This window comes from Sinohyriopsis cumingii, unplaced genomic scaffold, assembly GCF_028554795.1.
Source record: "Sinohyriopsis cumingii isolate HCF-2022 unplaced genomic scaffold, ASM2855479v2 utg000127l, whole genome shotgun sequence".
NCBI lineage: Eukaryota > Metazoa > Mollusca > Bivalvia > Unionida > Unionidae > Sinohyriopsis > Sinohyriopsis cumingii.
This window is the reverse complement of record NW_028315871.1, coordinates 3,798,433-3,824,897: the sequence shown is the minus strand read 5'-3', so window position 1 is coordinate 3,824,897 and position 26,465 is coordinate 3,798,433.

The following is a 26,465-nucleotide window of genomic DNA, read 5'->3' as shown; positions in this document are numbered from 1 at the left end:
TTTGAACAAAACATTGCACTTGCATGCTAAATGAAATGTATGGAACATGGAGATATAACAGGACATAGTAAACATGTAGAACTAAGAGACTGATCATTTTGTATTCAATGGTGTGGGTAGGGAGCCTAGAAGTCTGGTATTTTTAGAATCTGAAGAGTTTTGTTACCTTTTTTCAACACATTTAATTGATATAATCATTGTTTTCTTTACATCAAAGGAATAATATAAGAACATTGTCTCAAGCTATATGGGGACAAGAATTTTAAAAAGATATAACAGTCCCTCCTACCTCTTCCCGTTTAAATGGTTGATCTTAAAACATTATGACAGATAACAGTAGATGTACTCATACAATGCACATATCATGGGTTTCAGAAAATTTACATTTCCATAGTAGGAATTAATCCATCAGCAGTTGTATCAATCACAGACCGGATATATTGTTCTTCATGAATATCAATGCCATGGCTCGTATTGAATGGATTAAGTGTCATTAGCCCAGATGAACAGTCAAAGCCATATAATCATGTAATAATGAAATTTACTTGTCAGCTTAGCTATAGAAAATTGTAAACAGTACTATTTAATATTCAAAAACTTCTCTGGCATAAGTATTGTGAGACATACGATACAAGAAAGATAAATATATCAGAGCAAAGGATCCTGTGAAAATATTTATGTGCTTCGCAATATGTAAAATGAGTCACAATTCAATGATTCTAATAACTATTCCACAAAGAGAGAGACAGAGAGAGATTCAACTTTACATTGAAGAAATAAACATGAACAAAGTATCACTACATGCAAAAGCACTTGAATAAACCATGGACTTAGCAGTCAACTAAAACCAATAATAATCGAGAAGTTAAATGTATGAAGATATACATTTTGACAGACAAGATATAGTGGAGCCAGTTAGTAAGTGCTGATGGAAAACTGTTTGTTCTGTATTGCAATAGTGGCCGATTTCTCCTGGACATCCATAGCACCATTATTGTCATTTGAAATGGAATGGAAGTGATTACTGTTATGCAAACTTAGTTGTGAATTGAGTATCTGCAATAGATACAATTGTATCTTACTGTGCAATAAACAGTCTTTAGTTTTTTATGTTGATTTATGTTCTATTTCTTAAAAGAAGAATAGATTCTCATTCATAATTATTTTTATTTAAGTTGTACTGTATTGCATACTTCGTATCCATCATAATGCCTTGTATAAAATTGCTAAGCCATGTGTTTGACATGTCTAGAAAATTTAATCCTATTTGCTTTGGTTGCTATAAATATATTGTTAACGATTTGTATTAACATCCTCAGTAATCTTAAATACTGCCAGTGTGTTCATTTTGTCTGATTAAAGCTTTGAAGTTTATTTTGCTTTTGTTACTTGGACCATATAACAAAACTAGAAATAATATGAAAATAAGATAGAAGCACAATACTTGTAGTTAATACTATAAATTCTTAATTATTTACTAAGAAGCAATTTGGCTATTTAATTTGATTAGAGCAAAATCAATATTTTATTTCAAATTGTTACGGTGGAGGAATTCCAAAATACAAATAATTGCAGAGCAGCCAATACTATTTTTGAGTTAGCAAATAAAGCTGTGAATTATGTTCATCGATAGTTCCCATTTATATTCTCTTAAATGGTATGAATTATGAAAGAGGATTCATTTTTTAAAATTAGCCTTATAATTATGTCTGATTTATAAGCCAAATTTGTTTTACAAACTAATATTTTTGTAATGTATGACTTTGTGACAACATGATAAATTTTCATTCAGAAGAAAGTTGGTGGAATCAGTATCTTTAATAACCTCGATGCTTTACACCTTTGAATGACTTTTAGGTACTGTCAGTACTTGTCCTTCCTGACTAACCACTACTAACAAGTGGCTGACTTCAAAGTAAGAATGTCACTCCTAGGCTGGCACTTGATTATTGATTCTCCAAGAAATGATTAATAAAATATACTTTTATATGAAAATTACTGATAAAGAGCAGTCTTCAATACAGTGTTGACATATTTTGTGCATATAACCATGTTCTTGCTTTAAAATTATCAATGTTATTTTCTAAGAATACAGTTGAGTTTTACCATTGCATTGATATAGTGAAACCTACATTAGCATCATCGAATCCTCAACAGTCTTGGTAAACTTTGTTGAAAAAAGATCACTAAGTCTTAAGGGCAGCCATGACAAAATTATGACAATGTTTAAAAAATTGTAGTATTTAGACTGGTTGGAAATCACAGTGCATTGACATATGTGTTTGATGAAATTATATTTAACCCTGGGTTATTGTAAAATTAAAAAACACTGATTATTGCAAAGGTCCATTAAACTACAGTCAAATGAATAATACAGCTGTTGGCTTGGTCTGTTTGTGAGGTAAAAGCAGCTTTGAATATTTTATCAAAGGTCATGCCGATAAAAGCACAGGTTAAAATTTGTCCTCGGGTATAATAAAAAATCAAACTGCGTTTGCCATAACATGACATGTAAAGCTTTAAACACGATTTGTTTTACTCACCATCCCCATGACATGGCGATAATTTAAAATACACTATTTTCAGTCATCTTTACTACCACTCAAACAACACTTCAACATACGCTTGTAACATGTATGAATGGTACCAGTCATGATTGGAGCTGATGTAAAGCTATCCATGGGTCAGTTTAAATGACATCTATTTAAAGTCAAAGAAGTCGGGTATAAACAGTTATCATTTCACATACTAATTTTCTGACAACAGCTAACGTAATGTGTTAAGTACTTTAAAAACTGCTGTGGTAAAGTCAAAAAGCAGAAGTTTACAAAGCAGAACAACTCAATATGTCGAAGTTATAGGTAAATCAAGGAGATGTTGGCTACATGTTGAATAATAAGGATATTACATATCATCTCCTTATATAATAATGTGAAAGTCACATGTATTATGTGAACAACAAATGTTTCTTTGAAGTAGGATTTTGCTTCATGTGTAAAATGCACTTAAGACATGATTATTTTAGTTGTCAGAATAGTTTCAAGTTCGGTTCATTTTTCGAAATGATAAACTATATCAGCAAAATTAAAAAATAATACATTTCAGAACTTCTGTTTGATGGAGTTTTACATTTTGAAATAGCATAAATGGAGAGAATTGAATTCTTTGCACACATTGCAAACAAATATTGACATAAGCCTTGGTGGAGATAGAAATAGAAGCATCGACTGTATGAAACAAAAGTCACCATGAATTCAACATTCAATTTAATTCTTTTTTTGATGATTTTAAAATCATGAAATATATTGATTGAAAGCCAGTTGTAAGCATGAGCTTATTTTTGCACAGTTGATTTACGTTGCTAAAGTGTTAACATATTTATATTTGTTCTATGATTCCAGTGGATGAAACAATGTTTTGCTTCATTGTTATTTGTATAGGATGTACATTTGCATCAGGAGATGCTTTAGGAAAATAATGAAAATCATGGCATATACAGTATAACGATTAAATATATTTGTTCAGGGGATTAAAACATGAATTCATCATACTAAATTTTCATGAACTAATTTGTAATTCACTACCGTAATTATGAACATGAAGTAGTTTAAGTTAAAAATTAGATTTGATAAAGAGAATGATACTAAGCTCCAACAGTTTTAAAGGATAAACTTACTTTGTATTTTATTTGTTGTGGGGTCTTCATTTTGTTGCCATAATAGGGCAGCTACTAAAGAAACCCAGCAGATTAGATAAAACCAGCAGGAATGAATACCACTCAGGGAAAATTGAGAGGAGGTACACATGGTTCAGTTGTATCTCAATTTTTAGAATAAGTAATTCATATTTCAAACAGGAATTTACTCACTTTAAGCACAGTTAAGCACCACATAGAAACTCTGTCAGAAAACAATGGGATCTGCCTTTATAATGCCAAGTTGTCATTATTCTTTTTTTTCTTCTATACAGGCAGTCCAAGGCTTGATTATCGAAAGAACATTTCAACTGTGTATTATAGATCACTGAATGATAATGTTTCTTTGGAAGTCAGTATAATAGCCTACCCAGTACCAACAAACGTTATGTGGTATCACAGAGGAAATAAGACAGATAAATGGCAGCTGGTTCCAAATCAAACTACTTCTTCAAGTGGACTATATTCCAATATAACAGTCCATCTTGGCAGTCTGGCAGACTTTGGAGACTACCTTGTGAATATGACTAACAGCTTTGGAATCTATGAACATATCTTCCAGGTCATACAGGAAAGTAAGTCTAATATTTATTTATCAAAAGCTTTAGAATCTTTAGATCAAGCTATTAATAGTCATCAGCCTTACAATTGCAGCCAATGGGTGATGAAGTGACTTTTATGTCACAGGCATATGATTTTAGTCTTTATCGCAATTTGAATGTATACAATGTATAGTAGCATGGTCAGTTTCTTCCAGAGTGTACATAAATAAATCAGGCACACATAGTCTTGACCTCATTAGCTATTATGGATTCCAAATAAATGATTATCAATGTTATTTAGTGCTTGCATTTCTCTAGTCTATTGAAAACATTCACACAAATTGGTTGCTTATGTGTCACTCACAAGCTAAAGCAAATGCAAATTAAACGGCAACATGTTTGAAACTAGAAGCTCTGAGAATCAATATGTCCTCTTAAATTGCTGTTTTAAGGCTTTCTTAGCAAGCGATTTCCAAATTTTACAGAGCATGGTGCAAAGCTAGACATGTCTTGCCGATAGCGAAGTGTGGTGTATAACTTTATCTTCAAAATATCTTTCTTTTAATAAGTTTTTGTTTTTATCAGTTCCAATTTAAAGTAATTTCTTCACAAGGTTTTAGAAGCTAAATTAAAAATATGTCTTGAGATAGATATGCCGCTTTTAAAACATTTTATCAAACAAAGCTAAAAGTTATCTACCCACCTAGGTGGCAGTTAGAGTGATCCCCCACTGATACTGGGATTGACACCAAATCCTGTGAAATTGCATGTTACTACTTCCGTTCATGCTGAATAACATGTTCTTTACAGAGAGGCCTCACAAAATTCATACCAGTATTTTGGAAGTTTTTCACCATAAAACAAGTTGCAAAAGTTTCATCGTCGAGGAGAGGAGTTGTTGCTCCATTTCTAACTTTTCTGTTCTTCCTGTGATTAATAACAGAGTTTCTGACTTTTAACAAAATTAGCTATAATAATCATACCAAGGGCATGATTGGTTGATCTGCTCTTTTCATTAATATGACTCATCCAGAGATTGGTGCATCACCTTATGACATTAGATCATGCGACTATCACTGAGTTGCATCTTTGGAAAAAAGTGTCTGCATAACTTGAGAGACTTGGAATTGAGTAAAGCTGACCTTGATAAATCATGGATTCTAAAAGATTACAAAGTCCAGTTCCAGTTGTTGTTATGTGATATGGATTATGCAGATTTGCAGTCTGGACAAGAAAATCAATTAATATTGAGAGGATTGATGAATGTCATACGTTTTGCGACAATATACTTCCAAAAGCACTCCATGTTTATAGAGTTGGAGTTCTTTCAGAGTTGTTGGCCAGATTTTACACATGATTGCCACTGCAAAATTGCAAAGCAGCAACAACAGGACCAATAAACGCCTTAGAGCAGCCTTCAGAACCTGTTTGGTGCTTCTGCCATGAGTAAATATGGACAGATGGTTGCCTGTGATGACCAAAATTGCCAATTTCAGTGGTTTTATTTGATTGTTTAGGCAATGTATTAAAGATAAAAGCAGAATAGTACTAACCTGAATGCAGGAAAGCCCATTGTAAGAGCAAGGATATCAAACTTTAGTGTCTTAAGTTATGTTTATGGAATACATCACCATTTCTAGATAGATATGAGAGAGAGAGAGAGAAAATGTTATATTTCAAATGGTACATGCTCGAGTGTTTGATAATGATTATATTGTATCTACACTAGAGCCATAATGCCAACTTAAGTCTTATATTATAATATGCCATTATTGTATTTATTATGATTATTGCATTTATGAGAGAGAGATGTAATGCCATTTTATGTGATGCAATTTGCATTTCAACAAAGAAAGTAAATATCAATACATAACTTATACTGTATTTATTGACACTAATTAAATTGAAACTGTCTATAAACAAAGATACAATAATCAGCTTTGATTTCATCACTACTCTCTCTCTCTCTCTCTCTCTCTCTCTCTCTCTCTCTCTCTCTCTCTTGTTAGCATTTCTTATACAAATATATTTTGAGCTTCACATTTACCAGCTCAGGGAAGTTTGGGCCTGTTTAAGTCTAGAAAATTGCACTGTTTCAATGAAGAAAGTAAATACCAATTCATAATTTGAACTGCGTTTATTAACGTCATATTGAAGCTGAAATTGCCTATAGCTGAATACATATAATAAACAGCTCTTATTACTTAAATACTTTATTTATTATATTTTTAGCACGTAATATTCACTCTTCAATCATCTTATTTACCAGCAACTTCTGCTAATGGCTTCTCACCCTCTCTCTTTCTGTCTTTTTCTCTCCCCCCTCCCTCTCTATCTCACACACAAACACACATACATTCCAGATTATACAAACCTCCCCTCTTCTCTATACATCACCATTACTGTTTTCATAGATGATAGCATACTCACTTTTAGTCAATTTATACTATATTTCTTGTCATGTCTGTTAATGCAGCAAACACTATGGCAATAGTCTGCCAAGGATCAATAGGCACAGTTCAAGTACAAAACGTGTACTTCTGTCGCATTAGTCCTATGACTCATTCAACATGAATTCAATTTTCTTGACTCCTTTATAGCTCTACAGCTGTCATTTACTTTTTTCTTTGCTGAACGCTGGTCATCATAACTCCTATGCTGCCGTTTTAATTGAAACGTCGATCTTTCACAATAACATCTTCAGGTTGCAGTTTAGTTAGAAAATCACTAGTTTTTGTTGTTGTTCACTCTGCCGTCCCATTGCATGGAACGGGAAAAGAGATGGTCTCTAGTGGGGTTATACCAATCAGCAATTTAACAAAATGATTATGATTATGCGAAGACCAGGTCAGAGCTTTTGCTTCTGCATTTGCAGGGCTTTAAAAGTAGACTACAAAACAGTCTATAATTACTTTAGTCTTCTTGATGATCTCTCTCTCTCTCACAGGCCATGTGATAAGAGGCTCTAAATGAAAGAGCACATGAAGAGTGTTCAGAAATGTTCTCGAGACTGCTGGCTGTGCACACTGGAGAATTTTACCAAGAAATGTATTGTGAATATTGAGTCTTAGTTGCATTAATTTAGCATCAGTTGTTGAAACTTGGTCCAGAATGATAAACGAGTCAAGTATGTAGAAATAAGCCAAATGACTTACATTAAGATGTGGTGTGTGGGCAGACTGGTCACGTGACTGACTTTGTCATCACGTCCATCCAAGCCTTCGGCAGTCATCTTAAGGTTGGCTATTTCTGACTTCAGTTTCATGTTTTCCAGAGTCAATCTTCTCAACTCTTATTGAATTGTCTCTAGATTATGACACTTTATATCGGTTTGGGTCTCCCTTGTGTTCTGATCTGCAGATTCTTCTGTCTCACATGTTTAATCATCAACCAACATGTCCTGGAGTGATACAAGAGTTTCAGCAGCATCTAGTCTCGTGCGTTTGTCGATGCAGCCCATTATGATGCTGTATCTGTCAGAGGCAGCAGCTGGAGTTGGCGAGACTGTGACGTGACCTACCTTCAATATTGACGTTACTCTTTTTTATATAGATCAGCAGGCTTACCTGCAAAGCAATTTACACCTTATTAACATTTTAAATGAAATGATACTTTATTTTCAGTCGTTCATTTGGTGTTTGGGTGATTTAATTAGTGTACCATTAAGTTGTTTGTTATAGCTGGTGTATCTATAAATAAAATAAATAAATATAAGTACAGTTATCACCCAAATAGGTTAAGAAAATATCACGTTGGATGTAATCTCATTAACTCACATTTACAATCACATTTCATTGATGATATTACAAAAGATCAACATACGTCAATAAAATTTAACAAGAATATGCTACAATAATGGACAAATTTGATTTAGTGACGGTTTGCATTTATATATTAAGAAACACTGGCTGATCATTTACAGACTATAAACAATAAAATAACATACCATTCTTCCAAAGAAGAGAGACATATTTTATAAACAAGTAGTCAACAAAGAAAGAATTACAGCTTGGTGGCAAATCAGTCATGACTATAGTTACTAAAGACATATTAGTCAATAAGATGTTATAATATGTCATTCCTGACCGACAACTGTAGTGTCTGTTCTCCGTGTTTCTGCTGTACGATGCCTGAAGTATGACATACCTTTCGCACAGTCAGCATAATTTCAACACCAAAACAAGGCACATAAGTTTACCATTGTTGCTGATTCAAAATTACGTGAAAGAAATGTAATATTGGTTTTGCTATGTACATCAATCAATGCTGAAAGATAGACGTAGAAGAGCTTCATGTGCAATTCCACTGTCACACGTTTTCGGATTTTGCAAAAGTGTCAGAATGGTCATTTTCGGAGCTAAGCATACAGTTGCACTTGTATGAAAAGCAACAGATAATGATTCAATCTAACTCCCTGTTGGTGATGCTGATAAAGTAATAATGACGCAACTTTCACAGTGGATGCCAACAATGACACCGTCGCTGACCGTTATTGTTTATGGACCAAAGTACTAAGTCAACGTTGTCAAGGTTGCCGATGACCATCGATAGTAGTGAATGGGGATCCTATAGGGTCTATGGGACTTATCATTAAAAATACCCTTGGGACAATATAGGGTCTATGTAAATTTAACATGGAGAAAAATCGTGGGACAATATAGGGTCTATGGGAATTAGCATGGCCAAAAACCTATGGGACAATATAGGGTCTATGTAAATTTAACATGGCCAAAAACCCTTGGGACTGTATAGGGTCTATGTAAAATTGAAACAGGGAGGGTCTCTATTTTTAAAAAAAATAAAAAAACAAAATAAGAAAAGGGGTAGGCAATGGAAAGGCTATCTCTTTTCGAGAAATATGGGGGCCCTGAAAAGGGCCTTTGGGTTTTCTTCTTCTGCTTCTAATTTCTTCTTTTCCTCCACCAACTTCTTATTTTCTCACCTACACTCTTTTTCTTCTTTTTTTCTCCTCCTCTTCTTTCTTCTCTTCCTCCTCTTCTTCTTTCTTCCTCTTCTCATTTTCTTCTTCTTTTTCAATTTTTTCGTTCCATTTTGTGACGATCGTCGATAAATACCTATGTATCTATAATCAGCTGAAATTCCTATGAAATCCCACTATCTATTTATAGCTCCAACTTGTGGGTTTTTCCTTTGGAAAATCCCACTATCTTTTTATAGCCTCAGCTTGAGTGACGTTCCTGTTTATGAATTCTAGTATATATGTATAGCTACAAAATGTGGAAATCCCCAAGTCGATATTTATAGTCTCGAAATTTCCAGCGTCAGTGACGTCACTGTACTGAACACTAGGGATAAATATCAACAGTGTTGCAAGTGGCTGACCTGAATACGCGCTACTGTAGGTAGGCAGAGTGTATCTGACAGGGATAAAGTGAGTTTTATACGGACAAACAGAGACCAATAGACACACACAACGTACGCGCGCAGACACACACACACACACACACACACACACACACACACACAAACACACACACACACACACACAACGTACGCGCGCCGACATACTCAAACACACACACACATACTCACACGCACACACACACACACACACACACAGAAACACACAACGTACGCGCGCAGACATACTCTCACACACACATAAACACACACACTATAAAATAGATAAAATTAGTAACTACTTACAATATCAACTTCTGTGACGATCGTGGATAAATACCTATGTATCTATAATCAGCTGAAATTCCTGTGAAATCCCACTATCTATTTATAGCTCCAACTTGTGGGTTTTTCCTTTGGAAAATCCCACTATCTTTTTATAGCCTCAGCTTGAGTGACGTTCCTGTTTATGAATTCTAGTATATATGTATAGCTACAAAATGTGGAAATCCCCAAGTCGATATTTATAGTCTCGAAATTTCCAGCGTCAGTGACGTCACTGTACTGAACACTAGGGATAAATATCAACAGTGTTGCAAGTGGCTGACCTGAATACGCGCTACTGCAGGTAGGTAGGTAGAGTGTATCTGATAGGGATAAAGTGAGTTTTATACGGACAAACAGAGACCAATACACACACCCACACAACGTACGCGCGCAGACATACACACACACACACACACACACACACACACACACATACACACACACACATACAGAGGGAAGAGGAAAAAACAAACCCCAAATATACTATCAACACAGAAGGGAGATGATACAAACCCCAAATAAACTATCCACACAAACGTACGCGAACGCATACAAACCCCAAATATACTATCAACACAGAAGGGAGATGATACAAACCCCAAATAAACTATCCACACAAACGTACGCGAACGCATACAAACCCCAAATATACTATCAACACAGAGTGAAGAAGAAAAAGTTTTTTGAAAGCACCTAAGCCCTCACCTGCAATGACAAAACTCTGCCAAACACCTACACCCCACCCCACCCCACCCCCACTCCCAACACTACAAAACCCATTTGACCCGTTATTTTATGGCATCAGTGTGTGATTTAGGAAACATCAAGACACAAAATGATGGATGAATAGACTGACCATTGTTTACCGACTTGCATGCTTAAAGAGCGTGCGTGAAGGAAAACATCCTTCCATTTCAATTCTAACTAAAACATGATCCAGAGGGATAGAGATAGGTGAAAGGGCACAATTTCATAAAGTGTGAGTAGAAAACAAAACACGCCATCCTTATTATACAATGTCAAGACCAAGAGACACTTACGTGTTCTTTCTGGTCTATTCTCTTTTAGAAGGTAGTATGAAATTTCACATCAGGGCCAACGCATCGGCTCACATTGTCAATTTTTCCATTTCCATGTCTTTACTGGCACAAGTTCTTCATCATCTTCAATTTCTTCTTCTTCTGAATCCCTCTTCTCTGTTTCGTCTTGTTTTTGTTTATTCTCTTTTCTCGTAGGGCACTCTGAATTCCAGTGTCCTTTCTCCTGACAACGATATTAGGTATCTTGACTTTTGTCTCTCTTTCTTAGACGAAGCAGGTATTCTGGAGACAAATACCCATTTACCTTTGCAGATATAGCAAACTTCATTAGCACTTACACACTTTCGTATGACTCTCATCAAATCAACGACCAAAAGAGTAAGTTTTGTTGCCACTTTCGCATGTGAATTATGCTTTCGTATGACTTTTAGCAAATATTTGACCAGCAGGTCGATCTGTGCTGACTCTTCCATCTTTGATCGTTTGAGAGCGGAATGAATACTCTGACGCTAAGACACTCTCCTTATATACAGAGACCTGCTGCGTATGAAACCTAGTCAAATGTAATTTTGCAATAAGATGAAACGATTTCATTGAGGAAGTAAAAGGCAATGATGTACCGTATCGCCTCACACAAAACCTGAAGTGTTAGTTCAAATCCGTGTCAGCGATTTCGAAGACGACATAACTGGGCTTTAATCAATGCTCTCCATTTCTGCCACAAAACCACGAGTCCTGATTCACGCCAAAAGAAATTTCGTTCGGTCCATAAAAAATAGTATCACATCTGAGAAACGCAAAAACGAACTTCCAGAAAACTGAGAACGACGGCTTACACCTACAACGTAAATGTATGAGTTCAAGTAGTGCGTAAAACTTAGTCAAATTAAATTTTTATAGTCAAGACGAAACGATCTCTTTTCGAAGAAGAAAGCAGACACCAAACGACAATGGCGATCCGTGTCACACAACACTTTTCAAAATGTGTATGATCAGAGGTTTATTTAGCGATCTGCACGGTTAAATTAAATGTTGATGTATTTTGCAATAAGACGGACACAATTTCCATGGGATCGCCCATGGTACGATTGTTCGTGCATTAGTTTAATTTTTAAAAATATTTTTTTATATAAATCGCCTATAGGATAGACCCAGTAAAGCATGGCCATTCTCGTCACTGTCTGAATAGCTACTCAAGTCAATTCGAAGCGAACGCGGTAAGAAAATAAGCATAGCCAATGAAATGGCTTACAACGGGTGATGCATTGTTTTGTTCTAGGACTGTGTGGCATAATAATCCATATGTTCTTGCGTTGTTACCATTACAGTGCAGACACTGAAATGTGAACTTACAAGCCCTCTTTGTGTGTGTGTGTGTTGTACCATTTCCTCTTACCACATCAAAATACTGAGCGTCACAGTATTGGTTCGCGTTTTCAAGCTGACCATTTTTTTATATCTCACTTAAACATTTCGACATAAACACTCACATCGGTAGAATCAGAACAGACGTGTTACAGTATTGAGGGGCATGTTATCTTTTTTTTTCAAACTAATAAATTTGGGGTTTGTATGAAGTAAAGAACCGAAAGTACAGTGAAACTCAAGGATGATGACCCAATCTGTCTGTCTATTGATGCATGTATTTACTTAAGAAGAAATATGACCTCTAAAACACAAAGAGATACGGCAAGCATGATTAGATTAAACACAACGATGTTTTTCCTTCACGCCTGTGTAATTTAGAGTTTCAATCGTCTTTGAACACAAACTTGGTCTCCTTTTGTAGGGCTTGAAATAATAAAAAAAAGCTGAAAAATCTTAAGCACTTTGCTATAGATAATTTCATCAACAGACTAAACAACATAAATACCGTTACAACAATAGAAAGCCTTAAATCTTCTATCAAAAAGAAATGCATGAAAAAAATTAAAGATTAACGATAACTAACCAATGAAACCGAATTTAACAAAGGCAATGACATGTGAAGAAATGCCTCTCACTTTGGAAAGGTAGGCGAATGTACTCTGTCATGCACCATCAACTTGAAAAAAATTATAAACAGAGAGAAACCTGAATTCAAAATTCAGTTGTTTTTTTTTTTCTTCAAAATTATTTCGTTTCTTTTTTCTTTTTTTTTGGAACAAATCTAAGCACTAATATAGAGTGGAAAAGGCAAAATGCACATACAAGCTTTGATATTTCTGAAAAAATGAGGGGATATTCCTAACGTTCATAACCACCTATATATGCTTGGACTTGTCTGTGACTTATCCGCAAAACAAGATGTACATATTTCTGGTCAAGCTGCAAGTGTGTGCGTGTTTTTGAAAATGGTAAAAACTTGGATATACAATTTTCTCGTGACACTCATAAAGTGAAGAGTCTGTGCAAGTGTCAAAAGCCAAAGTCATATAAGTTTTGTATTTTGTACGGCTTGTAAAGATTTCCACTTTAGGAAATGTGAAGTATCACAAGTTATTATCACAAACAGAAGTGGAACATAGGGGCTTGCAAGAAAGAAAATGACCCAGACAGTTGGTGTCATCAAGAGTGCTAGAGACGGTACCCGAACTTGCTTGCTTGCTTACTTGAATTAAAGTGATTTTCGCTCTAATGGAGCATGTATCACTGGTTTAATAACGCACCGCGTGATTTTTAATTACTCCTGGGGAAGGAAAGAGAGCCTCATCCCCCAGGCTTTTATGTACTCACAGACTATTTTTAAATTTAGCCACTCAGGTGTAGGACTAACTAGTCCTTAACAACCTGACTGAAAGGCTTTACACATGAGTGGGAATTGTCTCACCACACACTCATTTTTCTGTCCGAGCGTGGTAAAGGAGGAAAAAGGTGCTCAGCAAGACAGCCATGGATGTTAAGTACTCACCAAAACGCTAGCCCGTACTTATTTCAAATCAAGTCCCGTTTTTTGCTAATCGACAATAATAAGTACCAATAATGTGTTAACCACCTGTGCAATTAGTTCAAATCTAACGAGTCTGTTAAATTTCCTAACATATCTGTCTAATAGTAGTACTTAGTGTACATAAAAATAGCCATACTGATCTTATTTAAATTATTATGTCTAAGCGACATATACCAGTTTGGTCACTGTTAGGTTTAAAAAGTTAAGTTTGTTGCAGTGTTCCAATGGGTCAAGTTTGTTTCGAGAATAGTTTAGTCAAGGAGGGATACCAAGCCAAATATGGTTCCCTATTTAATAAAAAACAATCTTTTGGAGCCCTAAAAAAGTCTGTTTTTTCTGTCAGAAGGTAACACGTCTCTCTTTTGCTTTCACGTTCTTTCCCGCACTCCTAGTCACATGATTCTTGATATCAGGAAATGCGTAGCCATGATGGGCGGTAATGTAAGCAGCGGCTTCTACCAGTTGACTGAGGGGGTATCCAGTGTAGGTTTGTCTGTAGAATTGGGGAAGAACTCTGACCCCTAATCCCCATTGAGAAGGTCTTGGTTTAAAGGTGTCTAGAGATCTGTAGGCAACGTATTGTATGGCTCTAATAAACTGCCCTGCTATGTCATACAATGCTTGATCTAGCCCCATTTCGGTGTACTTTTCAACGAGGGTCAGCGTCCCCCTCCTCCTCCTCAACAGCCTCAATTTTTTTTTCTGGTTCTGATACTAATTCTTCAGTTGAGGTAGATAGCTTCAAATCCGCGGCTATGGTGTCTGTCGCTGTTATTGTTGTTGTGGTTGTTCTTTCAGCTGAGATTGCCTGTAGTATCGGAGTGAGAAAAGAACGTAGTGCCTCCGATAATTACATTTGTGTTTGCCATACCGTTTGTGTAACATAATTGGACCTTTGTTTTGCCACCACTCTTTCCGGGACGGGTTGTTTGTTAGGCATAGTCGGCTGTTGACTAGCTGTTATTTGTGTTCTCGAGGTGGGTGGAGTACTAACTGGCTAGGTCTGCATTTCTTGCTCCCGCTGCTGTTGCGTATATTTCTTCCCTCCACACCGAGTTCTGGACCTAATTCTTTAAATTTCGTTGTACCCGAACTTACATTATCCATATTATCACCAACAAAAGAAACCAAAACGCACAGACCTAAAAGAAACACTCATTCACTTTTTACAGAACATTACTATTTTCAAAATTTTGATAAGCGACGGAAACGAACAACTTAGAGTCACACTTTCTAACCAAGATAAAGAAATCATGTGCTGATAGACTCACTTCTGTATTTTTTCTTCTAACTGACTAACGTATCATAGGCAATGGAATGTGATTTCTTTTCGAGAGTATGGGGTAGCCCTGATGACGGCCTCCTCTGACGACAGGCTTTCTCACAGGATAAGGTCTGCTTCTTCGGAAAGAGAAGAAGCCTATGTGAATTTGCATAGGGTCATGACAAGTCTGATACCGAGACCTGAAGAGATAGACAATATCATAATGTTGAAAGTCACTGAAAACCTGAAAGAAGAGATCTTCAAGGAGGAATTCAAGAAGGAGAAAGAAGAATGGACGGAGAAGTACAGACTTCATAAACAGCAGAGAGAGCAGCAACAGCAGCAGCAGCATGAACCTGGCAGAGGCTTTGTTAACAGTTTTATCGACACCAAAGAGTTCTTCTTCTCTTTCCGAAGAAGCAGACCTTATCCTGTGAGAAAGCCTGTCGTCAGAGGAGGCCGTCATCTTATAACCTAAGCGATCGCCATAGCTTCAACTTCCCAAAAAAAAATTTCAGGGCTACCCCATACTCTCGAAAAGAAATCACATTCCATTGCCTATGATACGTTAGTCAGTTAGAAGAAAAAATACAGAAGTGAGTCTATCAGCACATGATTTCTTTATCTTGGTTAGAAAGTGTGACTCTAAGTTGTTCGTTTCCGTCGCTTATCAAAATTTTGAAAATAGTAATGTTCTGTAAAAAGTGAATGAGTGTTTCTTTTAGGTCTGTGCGTTTTGGTTTCTTTTGTTGGTGATAATATGGATAATGTAAGTTCGGGTACAACGAAATTTAAAGAATTAGGTCCAGAACTCGGTGTGGAGGGAAGAAATATACGCAACAGCAGCGGGAGCAAGAAATGCAGACCTAGCCAGTTAGTACTCCACCCACCTCGAGAACACAAATAACAGCTAGTCAACAGCCGACTATACCTAACAAACAACCCGTTCCGGAAAGAGTGGTGGCAAAACAAAGGTCCAATTATGTTACACAAACGGTATGGCAAACTCAAATGTAATTATCGGAGGCACTACGTTCTTTTCTCACTCCGATACTACAGGCAATCTCAGCTGAAAGAACAACCACAACAACAATAACAGCGACAGACACCATAGCCGCGGATTTGAAACTATCTACCTCAACTGAAGAATTAGTATCAGAACCAGAAAAAAAAATGAGGCTGTTGAGGAGGAGGAGGGGGACGCTGACCCTCGTTGAAAAGTACACCGAAATGGGGCTAGATCAAGCATTGTATGACATAGCAGGGCAGTTTATTAGAGCCATACAATACGTTGCCTACAGATCTCTAGACACCTTTAAACCAAGACCTTCTCAATGGGGATTAGGGGTCAGAGTTCTTCCCCAATTCTACAGACAAACCTACACTGGATACCCCCTCAGTCAACTGGTAGAAGCCGCTGCTTACATTACCGCCCATCATGGCTACGCATTTCCTGATATCAAGAATCATGTGACTAGGAGTGCGGGAAAGAACGTGAAAGCAAAAGAGAGACGTGTTACCTTCTAACAGAAAAAACAGACTTTTTTTAGGGCTCCAAAAGATTGTTTTTTATTAAATAGGGAACCATATTTGGCTTGGTATCCCTCCTTGACTAAACTATTCTCGAAACAAACTTGACCCATTGGAACACTGCAACAAACTTAACTTTTTAAACCTAACAGTGACCAAACTGGTATATGTCGCTTAGACATAATAATTTAAATAAGATCAGTATGGCTATTTTTATGTACACTAAGTACTACTATTAGACAGATATGTTAGGAAATTTAACAGACTCGTTAGATTTGAACTAATTGCACAGGTGGTTAACACATTATTGGTACTTATTATTGTCGATTAGCAAAAAACGGGACTTGATTTGAAATAAGTACGGGCTAGCGTTTTGGTGAGTACTTAACATCCATGGCTGTCTTGCTGAGCACCTTTTTCCTCCTTTACCACGCTCGGACAGAAAAATGAGTGTGTGGTGAGACAATTCCCACTCATGTGTAAAGCCTTTCAGTCAGGTTGTTAAGGACTAGTTAGTCCTACACCTGAGTGGCTAAATTTAAAAATAGTCTGTGAGTACATAAAAGCCTGGGGGATGAGGCTCTCTTTCCTTCCCCAGGAGTAATTAAAAATCACGCGGTGCGTTATTAAACCAGTGATACATGCTCCATTAGAGCGAAAATCACTTTAATTCAAGTAAGCAAGCAAGCAAGTTCGGGTACCGTCTCTAGCACTCTTGATGACACCAACTGTCTGGGTCATTTTCTTTCTTGCAAGCCCCTATGTTCCACTTCTGTTTGTGATAATAACTTGTGATACTTCACATTTCCTAAAGTGGAAATCTTTACAAGCCGTACAAAATACAAAACTTATATGACTTTGGCTTTTGACACTTGCACAGACTCTTCACTTTATGAGTGTCACGAGAAAATTGTATATCCAAGTTTTTACCATTTTCAAAAACACGCACACACTTGCAGCTTGACCAGAAATATGTACATCTTGTTTTGCGGATAAGTCACAGACAAGTCCAAGCATATATAGGTGGTTATGAACGTTAGGAATATCCCCTCATTTTTTCAGAAATATCAAAGCTTGTATGTGCATTTTCCCTTTTCCACTCTATATTAGTGCTTAGATTTGTTCCAAAAAAAAAGAAAAAAGAAACGAAATAATTTTGAAGAAAAAAAAAAAACAACTGAATTTTGAATTCAGGTTTCTCTCTGTTTATAATTTTTTTCAAGTTGATGGTGCATGACAGAGTACATTCGCCTACCTTTCCAAAGTGAGAGGCATTTCTTCACATGTCATTGCCTTTGTTAAATTCGGTTTCATTGGTTAGTTATCGTTAATCTTTAATTTTTTTCATGCATTTCTTTTTGATAGAAGATTTAAGGCTTTCTATTGTTGTAACGGTATTTATGTTGTTTAGTCTGTTGATGAAATTATCTATAGCAAAGTGCTTAAGATTTTTCAGCTTTTTTTTATTATTTCAAGCCCTACAAAAGGAGACCAAGTTTGTGTTCAAAGACGATTGAAACTCTAAATTACACAGGCGTGAAGGAAAAACATCGTTGTGTTTAATCTAATCATGCTTGCCGTATCTCTTTGTGTTTTAGAGGTCATATTTCTTCTTAAGTAAATACATGCATCAATAGACAGACAGATTGGGTCATCATCCTTGAGTTTCACTGTACTTTCGGTTCTTTACTTCATACAAACCCCAAATTTATTAGTTTGAAAAAAAAAGATAACATGCCCCTCAATACTGTAACACGTCTGTTCTGATTCTACCGATGTGAGTGTTTATGTCGAAATGTTTAAGTGAGATATAAAAAAATGGTCAGCTTGAAAACGCGAACCAATACTGTGACGCTCAGTATTTTGATGTGGTAAGAGGAAATGGTACAACACACATACACACAAAGAGGGCTTGTAAGTTCACATTTCAGTGTCTGCACTGTAATGGTAACAACGCAAGAACATATAGATTATTATGCCACACAGTCCTAGAACAAAACAATGCATCACCCGTTGTAAGCCATTTCATTGGCTATGCTTATTTTCTTACCGCGTTCGCTTCGAATTGACTTGAGTAGCTATTCAGACAGTGACGAGAATGGCCATGCTTTACTGGGTCTATCCTATAGGCGATTTATATAAAAAAATATTTTTAAAAATTAAACTAATGCACGAACAATCGTACCATGGGCGATCCCATGGAAATTGTGTCCGTCTTATTGCAAAATACATCAACATTTAATTTAACCGTGCAGATCGCTAAATAAACCTCTGATCATACACATTTTGAAAAGTGTTGTGTGACACGGATCGCCATTGTCGTTTGGTGTCTGCTTTCTTCTTCGAAAAGAGATCGTTTCGTCTTGACTATAAAAATTTAATTTGACTAAGTTTTACGCACTACTTGAACTCATACATTTACGTTGTAGGTGTAAGCCGTCGTTCTCAGTTTTCTGGAAGTTCGTTTTTGCGTTTCTCAGATGTGATACTATTTTTTATGGACCGAACGAAATTTCTTTTGGCGTGAATCAGGACTCGTGGTTTTGTGGCAGAAATGGAGAGCATTGATTAAAGCCCAGTTATGTCGTCTTCGAAATCGCTGACACGGATTTGAATTAACACTTCAGGTTTTGTGTGAGGCGATACGGTACATCATTGCCTTTTACTTCCTCAATGAAATCGTTTCATCTTATTGCAAAATTACATTTGACTAGGTTTCATACGCAGCAGGTCTCTGTATATAAGGAGAGTGTCTTAGCGTCAGAGTATTCATTCCGCTCTCAAACGATCAAAGATGGAAGAGTCAGCACAGATCGACCTGCTGGTCAAATATTTGCTAAAAGTCATACGAAAGCATAATTCACATGCGAAAGTGGCAACAAAACTTACTCTTTTGGTCGTTGATTTGATGAGAGTCATACGAAAGTGTGTAAGTGCTAATGAAGTTTGCTATATCTGCAAAGGTAAATGGGTATTTGTCTCCAGAATACCTGCTTCGTCTAAGAAAGAGAGACAAAAGTCAAGATACCTAATATCGTTGTCAGGAGAAAGGACACTGGAATTCAGAGTGCCCTACGAGAAAAGAGAATAAACAAAAACAAGACGAAACAGAGAAGAGGGATTCAGAAGAAGAAGAAATTGAAGATGATGAAGAACTTGTGCCAGTAAAGACATGGAAATGGAAAAATTGACAATGTGAGCCGATGCGTTGGCCCTGATGTGAAATTTCATACTACCTTCTAAAAGAGAATAGACCAGAAAGAACACGTAAGTGTCTCTTGGTCTTGACATTGTATAATAAGGATGGCGTGTTTTGTTTTCTACTCACACTTTATGAAATTGTGCCCTTTCACCTATCTCTATCCCTCTGGATCATGTTTTAGTTAGAATTGAAATGGAAGGATGTTTTCCTTCACGCACGCTCTTTAGGCATGCAAGTCGGTAAACAATGGTCAGTCTATTCATCCATCATTTTGTGTCTTGATGTTTCCTAAATCACACACTGATGCCATAAAATAACGGGTCAAATGGGTTTTGTAGTGTTGGGAGTGGGGGTGGGGTGGGGTGGGGTGTAGGTGTTTGGCAGAGTTTGTCATTGCAGGTGAGGGCTTAGGTGCTTTCAAAAAACTTTTTCTTCTTCACTCTGTGTTGATAGTATATTTGGGGTTTGTATGCGTTCGCGTACGTTTGTGTGGATAGTTTATTTGGGGTTTGTATCATCTCCCTTCTGTGTTGATAGTATATTTGGGGTTTGTATGCGTTCGCGTACGTTTGTGTGGATAGTTTATTTGGGGTTTGTATCATCTCCCTTCTGTGTTGATAGTATATTTGGGGTTTGTATGCGTTCGCGTACGTTTGTGTGGATAGTTTATTTGGGGTTTGTATCATCTCCCTTCTGTGTTGATAGTATATTTGGGGTTTGTTTTTTCCTCTTCCCTCTGTATGTGTGTGTGTGTATGTGTGTATGTGTGTGTGTGTGTGTGTGTGTATGTCTGCGCGCGTACGTTGTGTGGGTGTGTGTATTGGTCTCTGTTTGTCCGTATAAAACTCACTTTATCCCTATCAGATACACTCTACCTACCTACCTGCAGTAGCGCGTATTCAGGTCAGCCACTTGCAACACTGTTGATATTTATCCCTAGTGTTCAGTACAGTGACGTCACTGACGCTGGAAATTTCGAGACTATAAATATCGACTTGGGGATTTCCACATTTTGTAGCTATACATATATACTAGAATTCATAAACAGGAACGTCACTCAAGCTGAGGCTATAAAAAGATAGTGGGATTTTCCAAAGGAAAAACCCACAAGTTGGAGCTATAAATAGATAGTGGGATTTCACAGGAATTTCAGCTGATTATAGATACATAGGTATTTATCCACGATCGTCACAGAAGTTGATATTGTAAGTAGTTACTAATTTTATCTATTTTATAGTGTGTGTGTTTATGTGTGTGTGTGAGTATGTCTGCGCGCGTACGTTGTGTGTTTCTGTGTGTGTGTGTGTGTGTGTGTGTGTGTGTGAGTATGTGTGTGTGTGTGAGTATGTCGGCGCGCGTACGTTGTGTGTGTGTGTGTGTGTTTGTGTGTGTGTGTGTGTGTGTGTGTGTGTCTGCGCGCGTACGTTGTGTGTGTCTATTGGTCTCTGTTTGTCCGTATAAAACTCACTTTATCCCTATCAGATACACTCTACCTACCTACAGTAGCGCGTATTCAGGTCAGCCACCTGCAACACTGTTGATATTTATCCCTAGTGTTCAGTACAGTGACGTCACTGACGCTGGAAATTTCGAGACTATAAATATCGACTTGGGGATTTCCACATTTTGTAGCTATACATATATACTAGAATTCATAAACAGGAACGTCACTCAAGCTGAGGCTATAAAAAGATAGTGGGATTTTCCAAAGGAAAAACCCACAAGTTGGAGCTATAAATAGATAGTGGGATTTCACAGGAATTTCAGCTGATTATAGATACATAGGTATTTATCCACGATCGTCACAGAAGTTGATATTGTAAGTAGTTACTAATTTTATCTATTTTATAGTGTGTGTGTTTATGTGTGTGTGTGAGAGTATGTCTGCGCGCGTACGTTGTGTGTTTCTGTGTGTGTGTGTGTGTGTGTGTGTGTGTGTGTGTGTGTGTGTGAGTATGTGTGTGTGTGTGTGAGTATGTCGGCGCGCGTACGTTGTGTGTGTGTGTGTGTGTGTGTTTGTGTGTGTGTGTGTGTGTCTGCGCGCGTACGTTGTGTGTGTCTATTGGTCTCTGTTTGTCCGTATAAAACTCACTTTATCCCTATCAGATACACTCTACCTACCTACAGTAGCGCGTATTCAGGTCAGCCACTTGCAACACTGTTGATATTTATCCCTAGTGTTCAGTACAGTGACGTCACTGACGCTGGAAATTTCGAGACTATAAATATCGACTTGGGGATTTCCACATTTTGTAGCTATACATATATACTAGAATTCATAAACAGGAACGTCACTCAAGCTGAGGCTATAAAAAGATAGTGGGATTTTCCAAAGGAAAAACCCACAAGTTGGAGCTATAAATAGATAGTGGGATTTCATAGGAATTTCAGCTGATTATAGATACATAGGTATTTATCGACGATCGTCACAAAATGGAACGAAAAAATTGAAAAAGAAGAAGAAAATGAGAAGAGGAAGAAAGAAGAAGAGGAGGAAGAGAAGAAAGAAGAGGAGGAGAAAAAAAGAAGAAAAAGAGTGTAGGTGAGAAAATAAGAAGTTGGTGGAGGAAAAGAAGAAATTAGAAGCAGAAGAAGAAAACCCAAAGGCCCTTTTCAGGGCCCCCATATTTCTCGAAAAGAGATAGCCTTTCCATTGCCTACCCCTTTTTTTATTTTGTTTTTTTATTTTTTTTAAAAATAGAGACCCTCCCTGTTTCAATTTTACATAGACCCTATACAGTCCCAAGGGTTTTTGGCCATGTTAAATTTACATAGACCCTATATTGTCCCATAGGTTTTTGGCCATGTTAATTCCCATAGACCCTATATTGTCCCACGATTTTTCTCCATGTTAAATTTACATAGACCCTATATTGTCCCAAGGGTATTTTTAATGATAAGTCCCATAGACCCTATAGGATCCCCATTCACTACTATCGATAGTGTTCAGAGTAAAACTAATGGTTTATTAACGTGGCATATAGTACCACAACAAGGTGTCTTTGCCCCTCGACATATATTTATTGATTTTCACGATACTGCATGAGTAAACTCACAAACACAAAGTTCAATGATATTTGACATACTTTGTGTTACTGAAGCTTCCCTGAGAATAAACGGGTATCAAGAACCCTCCGAGGACTTATTGAATTTCGAGAATAATCATGTTGCACGTGCATATCATCGTTTGATGACATTCATGGGACGTGATCAAAATATGGATTCTGGTCTACAAATATCACAGCAGGATGAGGTGGTGGGTAGGCAAATGAGAGTCATTGATGCCTCAGTGGAAAACATGTAACCAGAGTGTAAACAGTGTAAACTAAACACTCCATTACCAGCGAAATCCGATCATTTATGGTCAGATCCGATTAGTAATTAAATCGCCGTTGATTATATTTGTAATGTCATATCATCACATCAATGTTACCCTGACCCCTGGTCAGATTAAAAAGCTACAATCGGCAACGAACAAAATTCTGGAATTTACAATCTGGTTCAAATCATCGGCGCTACACAGCCCAAATAAACTATTAACCGACCAAGCGCCAACTCAAACACTTTAATGACGCCAAGCGTAACCTGTCTCACTAAACAACCCAAGGCACACCAGGACACCCCAAAACTCTCAAAAAACACCCCAGTATTACATATATTTGCACCAAAGCTCTCAAAAACGTACTAAGAAGCGAAAAATAAAGCAAACACGCCCTATTTACGATAACCTACGGATTTTAGTAGATTATCGCAAATAGGGCGTGATTGCTTAATTTCTAACAAACACCGCAAAGTCAGACAAAGGCAGGCAAAGTCTGTTTAATTTTGTTTTATTTCTACATATTTGTATACATTATACTATATTAGCTAGCTTTGATATTTAAATTTTTAAATCGCGTGATTTAATGTTGTTTGAAAGTAAAATTGGTACATACGTACATTTAATAGAACAAAGGCAGATAGAGTATGACAAATTCATATAACACAGATAGCGTATAACAAAGGCAATCTCAATGTCACAAAACCAGATGGAGACTTACTGTGGTTTCCCACCGTATTCACAGGGGTGAGGATCTTGACCCTAGCAGCTGAAGATACCAAGAAGATTCAGCCATATTTCTATGTCATGGGTTTCATGATTAAATCACGGTATAGATGGTGTAAGAACTACAAGCAATGTAATAGGTGTGGAAATATAGGTCACCTTCCAATGGATTGCCAAAACCACAACCAAAACAACCAGCAAACACAAGACACATTCCCAAAATCGTATGCGGCAGCAGTTGGAAAGACTACACAAGAACCCAAAGTCGACGAGGCCTCAGATAAAGCTTTACAACAAGTACCAGAACCGACAGAAGACAAAATAGGAGAAATAATAAGCTCTCCTATCCAGGATTTCCTGGACGCGAGTTCAGAAATGCCATCACAAGATACATCAGAAAAATGGGAAGCTGCCAGCCAATTAAGCTTGGCAGAAAAGAAAAATGCCAAAGCCAGAGCACGGAGAATTCTGAGAAAGAAAGAAATGGAGATAAAAGAATCAAAAATCAAAGCGAAAGACATTGTTCCATGCTACGTCATAGAGGAACCGAAATTCGGAGAAGAAAAAGAAACACCGGAAAGCCGTAACATTATAGAAGAATCTATAAATCAAGAAGGATCTACATGTCCAAAGGAAACTCAGGAATTCCCTGTGCAAATGCAGAAAGATACATCAACTCCTATCATTCCAACGAAGAGGAAAAGGGCAGCCTCCACCCCCAGGACTCCCGCAGAATCAGTCATAACGGAGTTCATCAGAGAATCTAGAAATGAGAAACAAGATCACGAGCAAGAGGGAAAAGCAGTTTCCCTGAAAAGAGACAGGAGAACCATTAGTATAGAACAGTTCAGACCAAAGAGGACTGCCCACAAAACAAACAAAATTATTTTAAATGAAAATACTACACAGCATTAAAACGCCAACCATCTTATAGAAAGCGGGTTACACACGTTGATTTTTCAGTCAACAGAGATGCTGCCATTGTCGAGTATACTAGACAGTATGCTACATCGGATATGCCACACGGAAATAAAAATATATGCACGGAAACATACGAATGAACCAATCCACAAACTCTTCAAGGATTCGGAAAGAGGTTCAGCATCAAAAACCCAGTGAGGTGTATGGATAACTGACGGACCTCGCAAAGAAAGAACCATTAAATTATCCACGACAGTGTCAGAATGCTAAGACTCGCGTGAAGGCTGAACAAAAAGGTGGATTAGGTTCGAAGAACGTTGCTGACGAACGTTTGAATGTTATACGTATGTTAAGCGATAAGCATTCGTATGTAGCTGAGATTATTCATTATAGAGACAATTCCTTACTCTCAGTAATATGCTACACTAATAAACAAATACTGGACTTGAAGTCTTTTTTATCATCGAAAGAAGGTTATGTGGGCATCGCTTGAACATTTTCACTGGGAAAGTGTTTTGTCACAACCACCTTATACAAATCGAACAAGGTACTGCGCAAGGGAACTGGAGACTTGCCAATACTTCTGGGGCCACTCATGCTTCATGTGGATGGCCGCCAACAGAATTACTTCAGATTTTGTTCGCATTTGAGAGGAGTGCTTGGCATGGTAATTTAAAAACATTGAAATGATCCTGGAAACTCACGACGAACGGGCAATGATCAATGCCATAGAAATGGTATTTCCGGGCTGCTCAAGACAACTGTGTTCAAAACACCTAAAAGACAACATACTTTGACAAATGACTGACAAGATCCCAAAGAGTACTATTGATAGAAAGGAAATGGTTGACATTATTTTCGGAGCAAACGGCGTAGCAACGGCAAACGACTCTGCGACCTTTGAGGACCGAAATATCAAACTTAAAAACAATCTTGAAGAACAACGTCATAGTGACTTCCTGCAGTATTACGTTCGGCATGTTGAGGACAAATTGGCGAACTACGTTATTTGCAGTGACGAAGACCAACTTTGGACACAAAACAACACCGAAAGCATGAACCACAGATTAAAAGTGAAGCTTAACTGGGAGCCCAGAAAAACCGACAAACTGGTTGAACACATATTCGAATTAGTTAAAGTGGAGATGGTGGACCTAAGTAGGGCATTATACGAGACGGGTAACGTTTGTCTGAACACGCGATTTTCGAACTTTAAGATTACCAAACTTTCAAGGACATCAAAGACAGAAGAAGAGAAACAACAACTCTTCAGCAAATTCATAAGTGCAAGCATTACAACTTTTTCAGGACTGACATCTTCGGATTGGATATATGCTGTCCATAAGGACCCAAAGGTAGCCAAGAAGCCAAATCAAAGGACACGATGCAGGTCTACAAAGACACGAAGCAGGTAAACAGTGATATAATGTGAGGTGTGGTAATCGTAAATTTCGGAAATCGCGTGATCAGACAAAAGTTACATCACGAATATATGGTTATGAATGTTAATAAAATATTTAATTGTCAAATAATATAAAAGAATACATATGCAAAAGTAAATTAAATACCTATGCTTGAGATTGTCGACTCCGGTATATAATTAAAGTTTG